The 20933-nt window shown below is 40.4% G+C and overlaps 1 long non-coding RNA gene across 1 annotated transcript; it reads left to right on the forward strand.

Moving 5' to 3' along the window:
* Nucleotides 1-11103: 11103 nt before the first annotated feature.
* Nucleotides 11104-12252, forward strand: LOC112847873 (uncharacterized). Its single transcript, XR_003221706.1, has 2 exons — nt 11104-11423; nt 11748-12252. It is a non-coding gene; the product is annotated as an uncharacterized LOC112847873 (long non-coding RNA).
* Nucleotides 12253-20933: the final 8681 nt, after the last annotated feature.

Genomic DNA, 20933 nt, shown 5'->3' on the forward strand with positions numbered 1-20933 from the left:
TTCTCACTACTCAGGTTAAAGAAACCCCAGCAGCTGTCTATAGTATTGAGTGTCCACTAGAATAGAAATAAAAGCGTTCTAACATCTCACCTGCTTGTTTTTATTAAGGTATGTACTAGAGATGGCACGATACCACTTTTTTATGTCCGATACCGATACCGATATCATAAATTTGGATATCTGCCAATACCGATATGAATCCGATATAGTGTGTTTTTTAATCAATAAAACTGTTTTTTTAATATCTTGCTGGATTTTGTATAAGTTCATACTCAAGTTTAAATAAACAACAACACTAAAGCTATTCTGTTATACCTGTATGTAAAAAATACACTGCACCCAAAATATTTCATAGTTCAGCAATACTGATCAATCTAATAAACTTAAACCTACTCCATCCTTCCTATTCTAGTATTTTAAAGAGTACTTAGCAGAAATATTGAAAAAACCTAACTCATAAGGTTGCAAACTCCTAGCAAAAAAAAATAGGGAACCACCCCCACCCTCCACCTCATGATGCTTAATCGAAGTAATCAACTTTAATTTGATGCAGTGTGAAAAAAAAAATGCACAGAAATAAATTATTTTTCAAGAATAATTAAATAGATTCAACATCTTTCTTCTACAGAATTGCAGACTGCACAGATGGTACCTTCCCAAAGGAAAAAGTACTATAGCTTACTAGGGTATATTAGACTTTATAGTTAATATATACAGTAATGGACTTCTATACATTTTACATCAGATTAAAACTTTGGGTGTAAGATTCAGATAATTATTTATTAAAAACTAGACATTTTAAATGAGAATAAGAAAGAAAAGTATGTCTTTGTGCCCCCTTTTCCCTGTTCATGCCCTATTGGCCCCCCTGGCTAAACTTTGCTAGATCCGCCCCTGCACAGTTACCAGCCGTCAGCTACATAGAAAAGGATCCTGGTGTAGAAAGTAATATTAAATAAATTCTAACAACAGCTTATCAAGGTTAAACGTGCTGCTGTTGTTCAGCCGCTGGTTTCCTCTTTCTGGTGCAAAGTGGGCCAAACACAAAGAAGAGAGACGGACTTGCGACAGAAAAGCTGATCAGCTGATCATTAATCAGTTTCAGGATTGAAGTAGCCGCAGGAGAGGGAGAGAGAGAGGCAGTCGCTCCATATATCGGTTGTTAAGCTTAACGTGGGAACGCTTTACAAACATTCAGAGATGAACTTACACACTTGTTTTACTTCTCTCTGGGATCACTTCCTCGGAGATGAAATGCCGGATTGCTAGAGGCTACAAATACACACAGCCGCTCAATCACGTGATCACACTGCTCCAACGTGCTACGGTTATGAGCCGAGTTACGCCATGTCGCAAGTTTTGTGAGGTGCTTTTTTGATATTTAATGGATCGATTACATTTTTTATTTCCCTCCGATATCCGATCCAGTAATTTACGTCAGTATCGGACCGATACCGATACGTAATATCAGATCGGTCCATCTCTAGTATGTACACGTATGTACATGTACACTATTTTTATTAATAGAGGTTTCACTACTGAGGTTAAAAATGATATATAAGTCACTTAGATCACTTCTAAATGTTAATGTTTGGTTTATTTCAGTGTTTTATTTGTTCCTGAGTAAACCGGTTTGGCTGTCATTAAAGTTAAGCTTCATAACATGTTACTCACAGTTAAATTAAGAGGGGACGGCAGTAGAAACTCCGGACCTGTGACATCATCACGTACGCAGGTGTTCCAATTGTACAAATTGCGAGTCCGTGCTCGCGGCTTCTCGGAGGGTACGTACTCCAGTGCGTTCTCAGCGAGTACGTACTCACCGAGAACGCGAGTACGTACTCGCGTACTTGAGAATTGAGAAACGGCCAGAAGCTAAGCTCGTCGCAACACGGCAACTGCCTCAACGCTACCTGAAATTGAACCTCCCCCACCCTCATTCAGATCTGGCGTTTGGAACTATCTTGGTTTTCATGTGAAGCATGACCCTGATGGTAAGCGTGTCATGGACAAAAGTAAAACAGTATGTCGGATGTGCCACGCAATGCTCAATTGGTGGGAACTAGTGCGTTAGCGCAGTTAGCTTGTTAACGTGTTGACGCCGTCCAGCCCCATGCACGGGGCGATCCGCAGTAACTCGTTAACGGAGATTTGCGGCGTTATGGCTTTAGTGTCATTTTAACGAGATTAACGCTGACAGCACTAGTGGGAACACAACGAATATGACTGCGCATTTACGCCGACATCATCCTAGTGCAAAGACAAGTGGAAGCAGACAAAAACAACAAGCACGCATGCCACAAACTTTACCGAGTCATTTAGACAGCCGTTAGCACATGATTCTCCTTATGGGGACCTGATATGTTTAATATGCTGCTGAGAATATAGCCCAGAAGAAGCATATAGTATAGCTTTTATTTGGGAAAGAGCCATTTCTCTGTAATAAACTCTCCTTTCCAAAGATGAGTGATTTCTCGATAGATTTATTTATTTTTTGTTGTTTCGGCAACATTAATTTTAAAAACTGTACTTTTGAGTTAAAATATATATTTATAATTTTAATAAATGACAAATTAAAAAGGCATGAACATTTTTTTGTATCTAAAAAACTATCGAACCGTGACACCAAAGTATCGAACCGAACTGAACTGTGAATTTTGTTTATCGTTGCACCCCTAGTTGACGGTAAAAGTGCTACAATGAAAAACATTTCAAGGAAATGTAAAAAAAATGTATTCCAGGATAAAACACAGCTGTCTTTGTCTTATCGGTGCAAATCGTTGTGTCGGCCCACTGGGCATTTGATTCCAATAACAGGCCTCAGTCTCTCCTGCTACTGGTCTGCCATACTGCTAAATTTGGTATCGTCGTTCAAACATTTTGTGTCTGTTTGCCCACCTCGGGAAGCAAAAATTTGTTGTTTTTTGTTGTCAGATGAACATATGAGACACTTTGACTCTTCAGTGCAGTGTGGAGCCTAACAAAGATCTGTTTTGTGTCCCAGCTGATCAGCAGGAGGAGAAGAGTCTGACGGAGCAGCAGAGGAACATTTTCAGCCATCTGGACTCAGCTCAGCCACTACAGAGAAAACAATGAGCTCAACACAGAAGGTGACAGACAGAGCAGGGCGATATGACCAAAAATATTTGCGATAACGATATAGCTGACGATATAATTGACACTAGACAAAATACTTTACAGCTCCGCAACTTTATTAGTGCAAAAAAAAAAAAAATCAATGTATTTTCACCTAAAGAAGCTGTTTTTTATGTGCATTAAAGTTATATAAAAATATTAACAGTGCAAATGCAAATTCCTCGGAGCAAATGTTGGCCAGTTTCCTCTGGAAATGCCTTTTGGTTAAACTGTCAGCAAGCAATTTGCATTTGCACTGTTAAATTTTTATATAACTTTAATGCACATAAAAACAGCTGCTTGTTTAAGTGAAAATACATTGATGGCTTTTTTGCACTAATAAAGTTGTGGAGTTGTAAATTTTGTCTCGCCTCAATTATATCATCAGTTATATCGTTATCGCAAACTTTCAAATGTATACCGTGATAAATATTTTTGGTCATATCGCCCTGCTCTACTTTCATGTGTTACTGTTTAGGCTTAAATTGGTTTGATGTTTGGTGCCTTTTTCTTAATGTAAAAAAACCCCTCAGGTTACAATCAGACATTTTTCTTCACTGGACCAAGCTGGTCATTTTACCAGCTCAGCTCTAATTCATATGACAGATAACATATGGTATAAACATCTAGATGATGGGAAAGTGGTATTCCTGGACATTAGTACTGCATTTGATTTGATAAATTTTGATCTTTTGATTGATAAACTAAAATGTTATTGATTTTCACCAGCTGCTCTGTGCTGGATGAAAAATTATTTGGACAGAAGATAACAAAGGGTTTATTAAACTGGTTATTTCTCCGAGGGCTGCAACATGAACTGTGGTTTACCCCAAGGCAGCTGCCTCACTTCTCTATTCAGTTTTCACTAACGATCTGCAATATGTCTTGGCTTAATCTTGGGTATGCCAATGATTCCACCATGTTTTATTCAGCCAGTGACAACTCTGAATTGACCAGCATGTCACAACAAAATTTGCTGAATGTGTTTGACTGGATAAGTAAAAATAACATGATTTTAAATGTATCTAAATCCAAATCTATGTTAATTAGAAGCAGATTAGTCAACAGCCTGCAACTGAGTCTTTCCATAGCCAGTGTTAGAACACGTCACCCAGATTAAACTACTCGGCGTTATCATAAATCACCACCTTTCATGGTCTCAGCACATCGACTCTGTTATTAAGAAAATGGGACAAGGCATAGCTATGGCTATGAAATGCTCTTTCTGTATCACTTCTTCAATTAATAATAATAATAATAATAAATTTTTATTTATATAGCACCTTTCAAGACAGAATCACAAAGTGCTGCACATAAGATTAAAAGTCATAAAAAGATTTAAAAAGAGAAAATAAAACAGGCAAATAATTAACCAAAAGCAGTTTTAAAAAGGTACGTTTTGAGTTGTTTTTTAAAAACAGCTACTGAGTCCACAGTTCTTAATGCTTGGGGGAGAGAGTTCCACAGTCTCGGGGCCACATTGGCAAAGGCTCTGTCACCCTTAGTCCTCCTCTTAGTATTTTTTATAGCAAGTAAGCCCTGATCAGATGACCTCAAAGACCTGCAAGGGACATAGGGCTGTAGCAGATCAAAGATGTAGGCAGGTGCTAGTCCATGCACAGCTCTGTAGGTCAAGACCAGGATCTTAAAATCAACTCTAAATTTAACAGGAAGCCAGTGTAACTGAGATAACAATGGTGTCACATGCGAGTACTTGGAGGATTTTGTCAGAAGCCTCGCTGCAGCGTTTTGCACAACCTGCAGACGATCCAGAGAACCTTTGCTAAGACACATGGACAGCGAATTACAATAATCCAACCGTGACGAAATAAATGCATGTATAGCAATCTCCAGTTCAGAACGAGATAAAATCGGGCTTAGCCTAGCCACATTTCTTAAATGATAAAAACAAGACCGAACCAGAGAATTGACATGCCCATCCAATGTGAGACTGGTGTCAAAGGTGACACCTAGATTCCTGATAGAGGATTTAACATAGAGTGAGAGAGGACCCAGGGCTTTCACTATCTGCGATAGAAATCTATCAGGGGCGCATACGAGGACTTCGGTTTTCCCCTCGTTGAGTTGGAGGAAATTTGCAGCCATCCAACGTTTGATCGAATCTAAGCAATCATTCAGCCGCTGAAGCTTAGACAAATCCTCAGGCTTAAAAGAAACGTACAACTGAATATCATCAGTATAACAATGATAAGAAATATCCTCAAAAGAGCCCATTATATGCTGGAGGGGGAGAAGATAAATTAAAAACAATAAAGGCCCCAAAACTGACCCTTGAGGGACACCATAAGCAAGGGAAGTAGAGGATGACCTATAATCGGAAACTGCCACAGAAAAGGATCGGTGATGGAGATAAGAGGAGAACCAATCTAAAGCAGTTCCAGATACACCAACCCAATTTTTTAGCCTTTCAATGAGGATGTGATGGTCAACTGTGTCGAAAGCTGATGTGAGGTCCAACATAAGTAGAACAGAACATTTTCCTGCATCATTATTCACCAAGATGTCACTTGAGACCCTAAGAAGAGCTGTCTCCGTGGGGTGAAATTGACGAAAACCAGACTGAAACTTATCATAAATGCTATGTTTATCTAGAGCTGCCCTAAGCTGCTTAGCCACAACCTTTTCTAGAAGCTTAGCAATTAACGGTAATTTAGAAATAGGTCGGTAGCTGCTCCAAAGAGAGGGGTCAAGTTGAGGTTTTTTTAAAAGTGGGAGGATAGCAGTGTTTTTAAAATAAACCGGAACTATACCAGATGCCAATGACGAGTTGATTAAAGTGAGCACACATGAACCAATAGACTGGAAGACATTTTTAAATAATGATGCAGGTATAATGTCAAGTAAGCAGGAGGATGCTTTCACTGAATTCACTAATTTCACCAGCTCAGGTAGTGAAACCGGAGAGAAAGTATCCAAGACAATGGGCCGGGATGGGGTAGAGATTGAGATAGCAGGTGCTGAGTATGTAAAACTCATTCTCACGTTGTGAATTTTTGCCAGCAAAAAAGAGAGAAAATTTTCACAGTCCTCGTTAGATGAAATAGTGGCCGCAGGCAGAGGAGGAGTAACAATGTCACTAATGGTGTTGAATAGCACCTTAGGATTGCCTCTGCTCTTTGTAACCAAGTGTGAGAAATGGACAGCCCTCGCATCTCTGATCACATTATTAAAAGAAGCTAAAAGGTCCTTAAGATAGAGGAGGTGAACATTTAGATGAGTTTTTCTCCACCTGCGCTCCGCTTTACGACAATCACGTTTTAGACAGCGAATACTGTCATTTAGCCAAGGAGGAGATTTAGAGGCAGAAACACTCCTCGTTTTAACCAGACAGATTTCGTCTAAAATAGAACGGCAATAATTATTAAAAAGACTAGTTAAGAAGTCAACACCATTTTGAGGAGATAGCTGTAAGTTAAAGGCATCCACAAATTTCTCCACTGTGGAGGAGTTTAAGATGCGAGACTTAACCCTCCGTCTAACAGGGGACAAAGGCTCATTAAAAGACAGGTTAAAAACAATAACATAATGATCAGAAATAAAAATGTCCTCAGAGCAAATAAAATCAATATTTAAACCCAAAGTAAAAACAAGGTCCAGTGTGTGACCTTTGCTGTGTGTAGGACCGGACACATGCTGAGCAAAATGAAAAGAATCCATAATGTTCATAAAGTCTCTGGCGAACGGGTCGGAGTCATCATCAACGTGAATGTTGAAGTCCCCAACTATAAGCACCCGAGACAGCTTCATAGTAGCGGATAAGAAGTCGCTGAGCTCCGACAAAAATAACCTGTTATATCCAGGTGGGCGATACAACACAGCACAGAAAAAAGGATCCTTTTTACCAATTTTGAGCAGCTGCAGCTCAAACGAGCGAAAAAATCCAGTTTTCACGGAGCGGCTGGAGAAACGGTCCTGGAAAGCCACGGCAAGCCCGCCACCCCGACCAGACAACCGAGGCTGGGTTATAAAACTATAGCCATCCGGGCAGAGTTCAATAAGTGAGGAGTAGTCTACATCCCGCTGCCAGGTCTCAGCCAGGAATAAAAGATTGAGTTTTTTAGATAATATAAAATCATTCAACAAGAATGATTTATTAGAGAGAGATCGAGCGTTAAAAAGCGCCATATTCAGTGAGCTAGAAGCCTCATTATTTGCAGAGGCTCGAGTTAAGGGACGTAAATACACAGGGTTCGAGCCGTCACGCTCGTAGAATCCACTCACCGAGGGAAGAAAAAGCCAGCCCGAAGAAGAGTCTGGATAAACCCTCCTAAGGTGGCACGGTCTCAAAGAGCCGGGCCCAGCATATCCAAACAGGGCCGTGGAAAACAAGTTCCCCTCCATGGAGCTTTTCTGGACACAGGAGACAACGCATGCTCGACGTCGCTTACCAGCCAAACCACGCCGCCAGTACATCCTGAGCTTCACCTGAATACCTCCTCTTCTCCCTCTCCTTCTCCGTGGTCTAGAGGGACCACTGAAAACACCTGACGAGGATCCAGCTAATGGAGGAGGATGGAAAGTGCCAGAGGACGACGAGACATTGTGTGGCATCATAGAAGATCGGATGGATAGCAAAGCCAGGCGATCATACACCAGGGTAGCAAATACATCATTAAAACTAAGTGAGAACAGTAGAGCAGAAAAAAACAACGCAGCAGTAGTAGAGCGCAACACACAGCAACCGGCAGCGGCAGAGCCAAACACAGGCACCATCAATTATGAAAGATGTCATTAATGCACTAGTAATGTCTCATCTGGAGTATTGTTCAATCATTTGGTCAGCAGCTAATAAGACAGATCTTAACAGACTTCAGTTAGTCCAGAATAAGACGTCCAGATTAGTGTTAAGATGTTCATACTATACTAATATCGATAAAATGCATAATCAACTTTCTTGTACAGGCTAAAATATTCTATGGCTTACTTGTAGTTATAAAGAAAGCAATTCTGTTAAACACACCACATTTATTCTGCTCAGCTGCAGTATCCTGATGAAATACATAATCATATTACACAGTTTTCAACAAACTGCAATTTAGTAAATGCTCGAGTTAAAAGTAACTTTTTGTAAAACTGTTATATTTAGAGCATCTTTTAAGTGGAATAAATTGCCTTATAAAATTAGAGAATTAGCAACTATTCAAAACTTCAATGAACACTTAAAAGCCGATTTATAGAGCTTTTAGTTGTTGTAAATATTGTAAGAGATTAGTTGTTTTTGAAATTTGTGTAATGTGTCTCAATGTTATTGATATTATTATTATTATTATTATTATTATTATTATTATTATTATTGATTGCTTATATTTTAACAATTGTGAAACCTCACTGTGGATGTAAGAGCCAAATTATGTGGATATCTTGAATCCACTTTATTGTGTAATAATTTATGTGATTGTATTTGACGGAAGACGAGCAACATCTGTTGTGGAAGCTAATGAGGTTCCTTTTGAATAAACAAACATAGGATTTATTATCACTGAATAATTATGGATATATCTATAAAAATTATAGAAATATGTAATAGGAAACAACAAAATAATATAAATTATAAAAATAATAATTTAAATTAAAAAATATGTGTGTGTGTGTGTGTGTGTGTACAATCAGGAGGGATGGGCATGATTTTAGTGTTTGAACAGTCATGAATTATTTTTAACACCAGGTTGGATGTAATGTGTTAGAACTACCAGCAGGTGGGGATAAGAGACCTTTAAGGTGTTTGGTGCCACACTCCACCTTCAGGTTTAAAACTAGTGTTAATCAGTGTTGGGACTAACGCGTTATTAAGTAACGCGTTACAGTAACTACGTTATTATTGTGGTAACGAGCACGGTAACTAGTTATTATGCCAAAACCAGGAACGCGTTACTCGTTACTGGGATTTAGATAGCCACCACACGAAGTAACGAATAACGAGCCTATCGCGGAGCTTCCACAGATTCAGTAACATTAGCAAGTGGTGGAAGCCAGCAGGTGGATGAAGGAAAAGGGAGGCAAGAGGAGAGACCCGAAGCGGCCGCCGGTCCGCGTGTCAGGTGAACTGAACTTCAGGTAAGAAGTTATGACCTGCAGTCTATCTGGGTCAGATATAAACCAAGTTTAGGTGCAGTTTATTTTCGTTATGCTGACTTTTTAGTACTGCGTGCTAGCTAGCATGACGGAGTTTCTATACAGCTGGGTGGGTGCTATGTTACTGATGTTGAACTTTATTTTATTCATAAGGTTAGTTAGTAGAGTTGCCAACCGTCCTGTAAAAAACAGAATCGTCTGGTATTCAGAGAAAATATTACGCGTTTCGTACTGAGGTGAAAAGGAACAGTTTGTCCCGGACTAAAGCTACAATGAAAAAGACACAAAGCTGAAGCTGCACAGCTGCCTCTTCTTCTCTCATTCTCTCCCCCTCCCTCTCCTGTTTCTACTTCAATCATGAAACTGATCAATGATCAGCTGATCATTCTCTCTTGTTTGTTTATCGCCCACTTTGCGCCAGAAAGAGGAAACCAGCGGATGTCGCGCTAAACAACAGCAGCACGTTTAAGCTTGATCAGCTGTTGTTAGAATTTATTTAATATTAATTTCTAGTATCAGCTGATGTTTGCTGGAGCCACAGCTGTAAAGCTGCTGGTCATGATATCGGTTTGTATATCTGGTGAGAGGGAAACATGAAGATGAAACCAGGAGATGTTCTTACTGAATCATCAGAGCTGAACAGGTGATGGAGAAACGGGTTTACCTTTTAGGTCACATGAATGAGTTGAAGGGAAGTTATGAACTGTTTCTGAGAGACAAATAACACCAGCATCCTTTTCTACGTAGCTGACAGCTGGTAACTGTGCAGGGGCGGGTCTAGCAAAGTGTTGCCAGGGGGCCAGGTAGGGCATTAACAGGGAAAGGGGGGCAAAAAGAAATACTTTTCTTTATTATTCTCATTTAAAATGTCTAGCTTTTAAAAAAAATAATTATCTGAGTCTTACAACAAACAATTGATAGATTGATACATATATACCATCAGAACAGTGTACATCACTGTCACAACAGTGTTTGTTTTCATTCAAAGGCTTTATGATTTTTCCTATAATGGTGGGCCGGTCTCTAGTCAAAATGCCCGGGACGATTTTCTTGTCCCAGTCCAGCTCTGTATGCAGCTCATCTGCAGTCTGGTGTTACCTACATCTTCCTATTCAGAAGGCAGAATTTCCGAGTTCTGAGTACAATCGAAAGCACCACGACTGCAGTTTTTGTGTTGGATGTAAAAAGCAGGCTAGAATCATGCGGCGGTCAACGACGGTCCAGGCGTGGGATTTCTCTCGTGGAAATGTGCACATTATTTTTTCCTTTCTGTTGGTAGGTGGCACAGTGCACTTGTGGCAAGAAAGCAAGCTAGAAGACTGGCAATCTGGCTGGGTATCCAGTTACGGAAGCAACACATTAACAAGAGAATTCTGAGTAAAACCAAAGTTACTTTCCCTAGTAACTAGTTACTCTGAAAGTAACGAGTAACTTGAAGTAACTGAGTTACTTTTGATAGAAGTAACTAGTAATGTAACTAAGTTACTAATTTAAAGTAACTTACCCAACACTGGTGTTAATGGAGGGAGTTTGAAGGTTGAGTTTGTTCTACGACTGCATTTCACTCACTGCCTCTGTTTGTATCTCTGTCACTGCAGGACCAACATGGAGCGAGAAGTCAGCGCTCTCAGGAGGCCGACAAACCTCACAGAAGAAAGAGAGAGAAAACATACAGCTGTGACGAGTGTGGGAAGGATTTTACTGTGAAGAAGTCACTAAAACATCATCAGGTCATCCACACTGGAGAGAGACTGTTCAGCTGTGACTTGTGTGGAAAGTCTTTTTCCTTGAAAAGTTCCCTAAAACAACACCAACTCATCCACAGTGGAGTTAAAGCGTACAGCTGTGATCAGTGTGGCAGAGCTTTTACTCGCAGTAGCCACTTACAGAGTCATCTAGTTACCCACTCTGGAATTAAGGCATACAGCTGTGACATTTGTGGAAAAACTTTCAGCCATAGATGGTACCGAAATACACACCTACGCATTCACACCAGACATGATGTGTACTGCTGTGAACAGTGTGGCAAATACTTTGCTATAGACGCACAGTTACAACGACACATGTTTACCCACACTGAGGGACGACCTTATAAATGTGACCTGTGTGAGAAGACTTTTAAATCTCCATATTACCTGAGACTACACCAACAGATCCACACCAGAAAGAGACTCTACAAGTGCAGTTACTGTGAGGTTTGTATTTATATTGTTATCTTGTCATTTTAGCCTGACTGTTTGGAACAACTCTGCTCATTAAACTGTGTTAGCATGTTAGCAATTCTACTGCATGGAAAAGCAGCTCTGAGTGATTATTCAGATTTTCATGTCAGTTATGATTTTAGTATTACTGTAGTATTATGGTGGTAGTATTGTAGTCATTGCAGCCCAGTAAACTGAGTGTGTTAACTGAAACAGTAAAATGTAATTGGACGTCTGCAGAGATGCTCTTTATTTCAGGCGACGTTCAGGATAAAATGTTGAAGGACTGACTTACACTGTCTTTGTGTCTTTGTTTAGAAGCAGAGCGACACAGATGGATCCAGTTCTCAACCCTGTCATCACTGTGGTGGTGGGAAAGACTTTCGTTGTGACCTCTGTGGAAAAACTTTCAGTTGGCAAAAGACCCTAAAAAGACATCAACGTATACACACTGGAGACAAACTGAAATACTGCAAAGAATGTGGGAGAAGCTTCACCACATCAAGTGACTTAAAAAAACATGAACTGATTCACAGTGGGGTTAAAAAGCACCTCTGTGATCAGTGTGGGTCATCCTTCATCACTGCAAGTCAGCTTAAAACACACAAACGAGTCCACACAGGAGAGAAACCATACAAGTGCAGACACTGTGACAAAAGCTTCTCACGGTCAAGAAATTGTAACATTCATGAACGTGCACACATGGAAGGAAACTACAGCTGTGACCAGTGTGACAAGAGCTTCAGGAATCTCAGTTCATACTCCAAACACAAACGATCCCACGTTACTAATAAACTGTTTCACTGTTACCAATGTGCCAAAACATTCACCTCATTGTCTGCTCTGTGCAAACATCAGCGTGATCACTCAGGGCTGAAATCACTCCCATCACTGGATCACAGTGAATCTGAAGAGACAGAAAGATCCTCTGGTTTCAGTGTCAGACTCAAAAAGCTTGAGATCAGGCTCCACAGAGTTCAGATAGAATCATTTAAACTTGTGTTGAACTGAACTGGTTGCTGGGCTGAACTTCTACATAATACAGATTTACATGGGATCTTATTTTCTGTCGTTTTACTGAGTCAGTTTTGTCCTTTTTTCTCTGTCCTGGTTTTGCTCGTCTGTAAATAATTGAAACTCAGTCAAATAGTTCATTGTTCTCCAGCAAAACGTTTTGGAAACTGTTGAGTTTGAATATATAATCTTAAATGCTAATACGCTGATTATATTGGTTTATATAATAAAGGCCCAACTCTTAGTACAGTTTGTGCCGACAGGCTGACAGGAAACACATGCTTCTGCAGAAGCATGCTTTTGCAGGCCAAAGTGAAACCAACTAGGCTGTTTGATCGAAACTTAAAGTGTATGTGACGTAGAGCAAGTATATAAATACCTAGGCTTCCGTTTGTGCTTCAGACCCGGGGTTTTGTGTGTGTGTTCAGGTCTCCATATCCGGATATGTAAAATAAAGATCATTTTTTAAAGTTATAAGACCACTTTGAGCCCTGTGTCTTTTTCGCCGTAAAGAATCTAAAGAACCGGATTTAATAAAACTCATGTTTAACCTTTAAAACTCTGACATGTTTTAGCACACAAGGCTTCATCGGGGAGTTCACTCATGATTGGACCATGAGAATAAAGGTTTTTAGTTCTTTCAAAGAGAGTCTTGGAGCTGTTTGATGTTTCTGTTTTTTCTACATAAAGGAAGAAACTATTTTTCTTGCTTTATGTAGTGTGGAAGTTTTTAATGTTTCTTTCATCTGTGATGTTCTTGAATGTGTTCACATGAAGATGGTACAAATAAACTGTCCTTTTAGCTTTAGCTCCTAATTTATTCATTATTTATGGATGTAGCACAGCAGCAGTTTCTTAACACATGGAGGGCTCGGGATCTGATGCTAAATAATGTTTTGTGTCCTTGTACACATCATACAGCTCAGCTGTTCCACAGATGTCAGGTTTACACAGTGGGATGGTTTGTAAGAACGCAGCTCTCCTGTGGATAAATCCTTACTCTTAGCCTCAGGACCTCACACAGTCCCAGCAGGTTCGGTCAGAAGATTTATCCCTTATACCAAAACATCAGAGTCTCCTTTGCTGTGCTGTTTTCACAAAGAAACGTAAACTGAAGACCTGAACTTACAATGTTTTAATTAGTTTAGCAGATTCAGTGTCTCCATGATTGAATCTGCTGTTTTTGTGCTGCTGTTGGTAGAAAGCCGGTTAATACTGAAATGAACTGGCTGCATGCATCTCTGAATGTAAATTGGTGCACTACTAATAGATCACTCTGAAACGGTATCATCACCCTAATTTGCCCACTTAGTAAATCTCACTCATGGCCAAGAAATTGAAATAAATCTTGTTTCCCTGCTGGATAGTGATCCACTGTAACTCTGCTCCTCCTTCCTGTTTAGGATTTCTGTGACTGGAGTAAAATTCCCTCCATCCATCACTGATCCCAGCTAACCCAAAGTAAAATAAAGTTTTGATCATCTTAAAAAACCATTACAATAATGGGCATTACCAATGCAAACTGAATAATACAGAAGATGAAAGAATAGACTTTGATCAGTTAATAAAGCTCATGGTCTTGATTCATTGTGGCTGCTACACAGATACTTCTGGGTCACTTCTCTCAGTTAGGAACCTTCCTCACCAAAACTGACTGTTGGACCACACCCCTGGTTTCATGAGAAATTATTTCAGCCATGATTTCTCTTCCTGTATTTCAGAGTAAAGACTGAAGTGACAAATGGAAACATGTTTAAAAAACGTAATGTGAGAGAGACGTTGAGGTCCTTAGAAGTTACCCTGGGTTTTTCTGTCACCCTGCTAGATGTTACACACCTTGTTATTGGACTGATTTCTACTGCTGGACTACTCCTGGGGAGAGTAACAATACTCTTACTAATTAGTTACCTTTCACACCTTTGGGGATATTTATTTTTGTGCTTGCAGCGCTGTGAGCCAGAACAGCGAGAGAAAAATCTGCAACAGCGACGAGCCGAATGCTTAAGTGAATCCCAGCAGCTGCACATGTGCTACGCTGATTTAGAGGATATCTTTGCTCTGGATTTATATTTATACTTTTCCATTTCTATATGATTCTTCTTGCATCTAAACAAAGATGATTCAATTTGATAAATTTTGATGGCTCTTCGTGCTCGGGTGTAAATGAGACGTAATATTTGCTCTTGGTTTGGTTCTCCTGTACAGAACCTTGCAGTACAACAGAAACCTAAAAACATTATTTGTAGTTGTTATTCTTAGTTGTTCTGCTGCCTAAATACCACAGGGTCTAATTATGAAGTTATTGAGCTGCACATACTTTATGACCTGCTTAAGTTCGAGGTCACAGCGTCTGTAGAGCAGCTGGAACATAATAAAGTCTACAAGGTTAAAGTTTTCTGTTCACTTATTGTTCTTTCTGCTGCTTTGTTTGATGGATCTGAGAGCTTTTGTTTTTATTACTGTTATTATAATTATCATTAATATTTTACTCTTTAGAAGCTTTAAAATAGTGTTTGTGTTTGAAAAAATGGATTTAAAAATTGAACAGAAACATCTGTCCTTCTGAAAATCGCCCAAAGGCACAGAGACAAACTCAAAGGATGCAACCTGTAACTTTCTCTTCCTTCATGTCAGTACCATCATCGATTATTTATATTAAATACATATAGCAACAGTAACACTTTAGTTTGGATTTCATGATTTCTGTAACTGGAAAATATTATTTTGTTTAAAGACAGAAGTGACCGCATAGTTACAACATTAAAGTGAAATATTTAATAGTCTAATAACAGATTAAATGCTGTGTTGAGGCTGTCGTTTCAGGAGGAGAGAAGCTGCAGAGAGGCATGTAAGACTGCAGCTCTGCTTCCTGGTCCCAACTCTGGATAGTCATATTTTAGGGGGTTTAATAAATTTGTCCATATTTCTAGAAATGAGAGCTGCTCCATCCAAAGTGGGATGGATGTCGTCTTTCCTAACAAGACCAGGTTTCCTCCAGAAGGTTTGCCAATTATCTATGAAGCCCACATTGTTTCTTGGACACCACTCAGACAGCCAGCAACTTAAGGAGAACATGTGGCTAAACATGTCACTCCTGGGCTGTATCCCAATTCAGGGTCTGCAGCCTTAAAGGCCGCATTTTAAGGCCGATTACGTCGCGACGAAGGTTGTCCCAATTCGAAGGCTGCTCGAAATGCGGCCCTCAAATGCGTCCTTCATTTCCCTGAATTTTAAGGATGTGGCGGTGTAGACTTCGTGGCCCAACATATCCCAGATTGCATAGCGCGGCGGTGGGTGTGGATAATTTTGCCGAAAAAAACGCTGGAAGCAGAGCGGCCAAAGAGTAAACGTTTAAAGTGAGAGCCATAAACCTGCATTCTTTCTTATGTCCAGCAGGGGGCGACTCCTCTGATCATAAAAAAGATGGTATTAAAGTCTTAAGGAAAACAACCATACTTCTCACTTCACTAGGCTAATGAGGTGTCAGCCACAAGATGTTAGCTGAAGAACGTGACGTCAGATCTACTCCTCGCTCATCACACTGTTTCAAAACAGCCCATTGGTGAAAGCGGTCATCACGAGGCTTTGTAACGCTACTTTACTAGCGGCTTGGTGATATCAAAGTGGTTACATTTATATCGAAGAGCTTTACACAAAAGTGTGAATATTTTGCGTTTTAAAAATATTTTTTACTGTAGCCGTTCACACCAACTGCAGAATTTACCAAGATGATTTGTGACATTTCGATTTTATAACAAAGCTCAATTTTTCAGATCCGAATAAACATTTCTGACCAATCAGATCAGTGCATTTGGCATAGCCTTAGATCAAAATGTGCACCGGTGAATAATATACAAATTACCTCAGACACATAACTAAACGCTGCTCTGTTCAGTCGGCTTTCTAAAATTATTTCTCTGCCTCCTCAGATGTGGTTTCAACTCTGCCAACAAGAGCTCAAACTGCCCCACTGACATCCACAAATATGTATAAAAGGTGTCGTGATGCAGTTTCAACTCCTGGATCAAACCAGGAAGTGCTCCCTTCTGATGCCTTCTCATTAGAACTGGACAAACCCAAAATTTCCATGTTTCCCTTTTTTTCCTTTTAGAAACATCAGGACCAAATCATTGCTTTGCAGTTTTTTAGGATGACTCTTATTTAATGTTGCTTTTTCGCACCGCGCTCGTTGTGTAACGACGTGATATTGTCTGTGACTAGTGAGTGGAGACTTAAAAAGACTAAAACGGCTCAATGGGCTCCGTCAAAGGCGAGTACAAGATAAATAAAGATGTTTTTAAAACCTCTGGATCATGCTAATTTTGTAACCTGTAAGCTACAAAGCATAATAGGTCTCCTTCAAGAACCCTACCTCCAACATGCTCATTGCCTGCATTATATTGCATGCCAAGGCTTAAATGAGGCAGGTCTCTGTGAAAGTCTTACCTATGCTGGCAATACACTTGTGAAGATCTCTGTCTTTAAAACTTGTACATCATCAGGTCATCACTCCTTCCTCGGTTGAAGAGAAACACTCGACCGGTGTCCTGACACTGCCGTCTGGTCTCTTTGCTCCTGAAGGACATGATGGATGCCCATTTGAAGGATCCCTTCTGTCATCCAGACGCCCAATTAGGGGCCTGGCTACGGCTGGCCACTCTGGGCCGAGTATAGGAGGGCAGCATCAGTCACTCAGCAGACCACACCGACTTTTTTGGCAGCTTAGTGCATTGGTCACCTGACACAGCAACAAAAGCAGCTCTGTACATGCTGTAGTTCTCTCCCTAATGTGAAACTTTAGCAGACAGCACATCCACTCTGCAGTATTGTGGTGAAGAATGGAAGACGGCAAATAAATGCATTTCTCTCGTGGTCACTTTCTGCAGGTCGCGTGTTTCTTGGTGGCACTAACATAGGCAGCGTTAGGGGGGGTCTGATTTCCTCCGGGGCGTCCCACACTCAGGTGTATGCACTCAATTAAGCAATAACACAGTCAAGGTCACGCTGCATAGCGTTATTGGCAACAGTGAGCTGCAGCTGGAGGAAATGTAGATCAGCCAGCAGCCACAGTGAAACATGACCTTGACTGTTATTGCTTTTACACAGCGCTGCCTGCATTCACACAGGAGCTCGAAAAGTGATGCCTGATTAACTTTTTTTTATGGGTGGGGAGTTGATTTCTGCTGCCCTGCACTCAAAGTCTGTGCAGCCAGTTTGGGGGCAGTTTATTTACTTTCAGCAGAATGAATTTCACTTGAGAGCAGCACTGCTGCCACCACCTTCTCTACTATGACTACTTTGTACAAACCGTATAGTCTTGGACTGCAATAGAATAGCTTTGCATGTGTCACAGTTCAAAATAATAGTTATTTATCTCATACAGGCCCTTGGTACAGACCAGTTCACCCTCTGTCTGAAACAACCCACATTAGCTCGTCCCCTTTTAAGCCAGCTTTCATCTCTTTTTTCTGATTGGCTGCCCCTTACAAACAGAAGGTTTGGCCAGCAAGTGGGTGGAGCTTCCATACACACAGCCAAATCTGTGTGGCAGACATTACATTATAAGGGATATCCCCTTTCTGTGACATCATACAGACATAATAAAAGAAATACACATGTCCCAGGAATGACTTATACATATGCTAATCACACTATTTAATTCTTTCTAATACTATAAAATATGACAGAAAACAACCTTACCACCCTAAAAGGTTGTTCTGGTCATTCACACTCTATAATCTTCTTGATCAGGCTTTCCACATTTTATTAAATCAGCTTTATTGGCCTCTGTGTGAGCCAGTTAAGTTCTTCCACATCAGTAGAAAACCAGGTTATTTTGGTATCATAGACTATATTTATCTTGGTTAACAAGCTGCAAAATACTAGAATTTCACCTAAACTGGAGCAGAAACTTCCATCCACCCATCCGCCCATCTTCTTCCTCTTATCCAGAGTCAGGTGACAGGGGCAGTTGGTTAATAAATTCCAGATGTTTCTTTGCTTAGCAACACTCATTAAGGCATTTCCTTGCCAGATGAGATGTAACTCTTCCTGTAGCTTCCTCCCAGTTGGGCTAACTTGAAAAAACCTCCTCCAAGCTCCCTCTGAATGTCTGCTTGTCGAGAAATGCCAGGTTTTTGGATAATAGCTCATTGGGAACCTTCAAGCTAACATATTCTAAAGCAATGGGAACAAATATGTGTTTTTATTGCATGCTTCTAGTAACAAAGTGCCAAAAACACAATTAAAGTTGGTTCTTTCATTTGTATGTTGTGTGTATACAAAACACTGGTTCACCCCTTCAGTTAGGTTCATTTTTTATGCTTGAAGGATTCATTTATCAGTTAAGTGGTTCAACTAACAAAAAACATCCTCCTAGAAATTGTCAGGTGCAAAAACTGGACGAAAATGAATGAATAAGCAGCCAATGTCCAAAGAAAACCTTTGAAAGGCCTTCAGAGCACTTTAAAAATGGCAATAAAGTCTGGCTCCTTGGATGCAAAATCTAACTATTTTAGGTGGGTACTGGTACCCAAAAGAACAGAAAACTGCATACACACTAAAACATGTGATTTCTGCAAAACATACTGACTCAAAAAAACAAAACAAAAAACAAACAAACAAATAAATAAATAAATAAATAAATTTGGAGTCTCTATCACAACTCCTTTTGTTTGGTTCATTCAGTGTTGGGCAGGTGAAACATCATCTCCTCAGCGACACAGTTTCAATCGCTGCCAATTGATGTATTTCCAGTACTGTTGTGGGCATTTGATTTAGCTCCTTGTCTGCGCTCACACACATGAAGATGCCGGTGAATGGCTCTCCCCTGGTTTAAACTATACAGACCTTAATTTAGCTGTCTCCTAACCATCGTTTGCAGCAGTGAATTTCATGGCTGGAAGACAGTGTGAATAAAGAGCAAATCAAGGATACTTCTGAGGTTACTTAATTTGCCACATTTGCAGTTTTTCAAATGAGCTTTTTCCACAAGTGGAGTGGATTTTTAGCAAAAAACAAGCCTGAATATGATTATTTCTCCAGCTGTGATATCTGAAGGCCACAAAGTGGCTCGTATGAATGGCACACTTTCATCAACAGAAAGCCTTTATGTTAATCTCGTACTGTACACTGCAACCATTGCATCAGATTCCTTTTTCTCTTGAGGAGTTCTCGTCTTCACAGTGTGAAACTGGAGGGAAATGAGGATTAGAAAACCACTCCTTGTTTTAGACGATGAAGTGTTTGTTGAGAAGGTCAGATTGAAAAGCAGGTGATGCTCGGCTGCTCTTGTAAATGTCAAGAGTTCCTGTTTTTCCCACCCCCTGCTCTTTGGGATATTCATGCTATCATGCTTCTCGTAGCTCAAGGAGCTGTGACCCTCGGAGCAGCAGAGAGCATCAGAACAGCAGTGAAAAATCCTGCCTGCCACTTCTCTGCAGCATAAACGACAATGAAGTGTGGCCTTGCCGGATATTGGCTTCTGCGATAAGGAGTATGGTTTACAATAACAGCTGAGCCCAAAGGGAAGCAGAAGCTGCAGAGTTCAGCATGTCCACTTGTTAACCGCACAGGTCCTGAGAGCGAGCCCAGGCGCCCTGTCGCTGCAGGCTCAGCATTTCTCCACCGACATGATGGCAGATAGATCAGCCAATGCTCGGCGGTCTTAATACCCCAGGCTTTTACACTTAATGTCTTTCAACTGACGAACGACCCGTGTTTACAAAGTGCTCCTCGTGGAGCAGCCAGTGGCAGTGAACCCCCACAACGATCCAGGTTTTACAGGAAGTGAGAGGAGCATTTAATGGAGCAGGGCGATATTGATGGTGTCACGACAAAGCAAGAGGGTCAAAGTACAACTGATTACCTCTGCCATTTCTAAAGCTTGTTACACGATAATGCAAACTGCTGAAAGTGTGATTACATCATCTTCTGGGTCCAGACTGGACTTAAAGGATCATATTTCCCATTAATGTGGCCATTGTGGCTCCTTTGCACTCCTCGCTCATGTTAGATTAAAGGCTCAGAAGATTGAAAGCTCATTCTTGGCCTCTTTGGAAAAGTAGTTGATGAAACAGTCTTGCTGCAAGGCGCACGGGGAGCATTTCATTCATCCATATTTATTGTGTGCACCCGTGAGGTCTAATGAATGTGTGTTTTATTCCTCTTGTAGTAGACCAAGATTTTTGGAACCTTAAAATAAAGACTGCATTTAAAAGATGGAAGTAGCCACTATGACACTACCCAGTGGTAAATGCTGGCTGTTTGTATCCGATCTCATAGCAATCGCACTACTTGATATGAAACAGGAGAGTTTTAAAAATAAGTGAACAAATACATTTTTCAGTGGTTTAAACAAGTTTCCATAGAGCTGTTGCTCCGACCTCTATACAGCTGGAGCTTTCTTTGAATTCAGGGGACAATCCCCCAGCTGGTTTAATTGGACCTGGAAGTTATATCCATATTTAAATACATTTTAAACTCACAAAA

Source organism: Oreochromis niloticus, linkage group LG9, assembly GCF_001858045.2.
Source record: "Oreochromis niloticus isolate F11D_XX linkage group LG9, O_niloticus_UMD_NMBU, whole genome shotgun sequence".
NCBI classification, from domain to species: Eukaryota; Metazoa; Chordata; class Actinopteri; order Cichliformes; family Cichlidae; genus Oreochromis; species Oreochromis niloticus.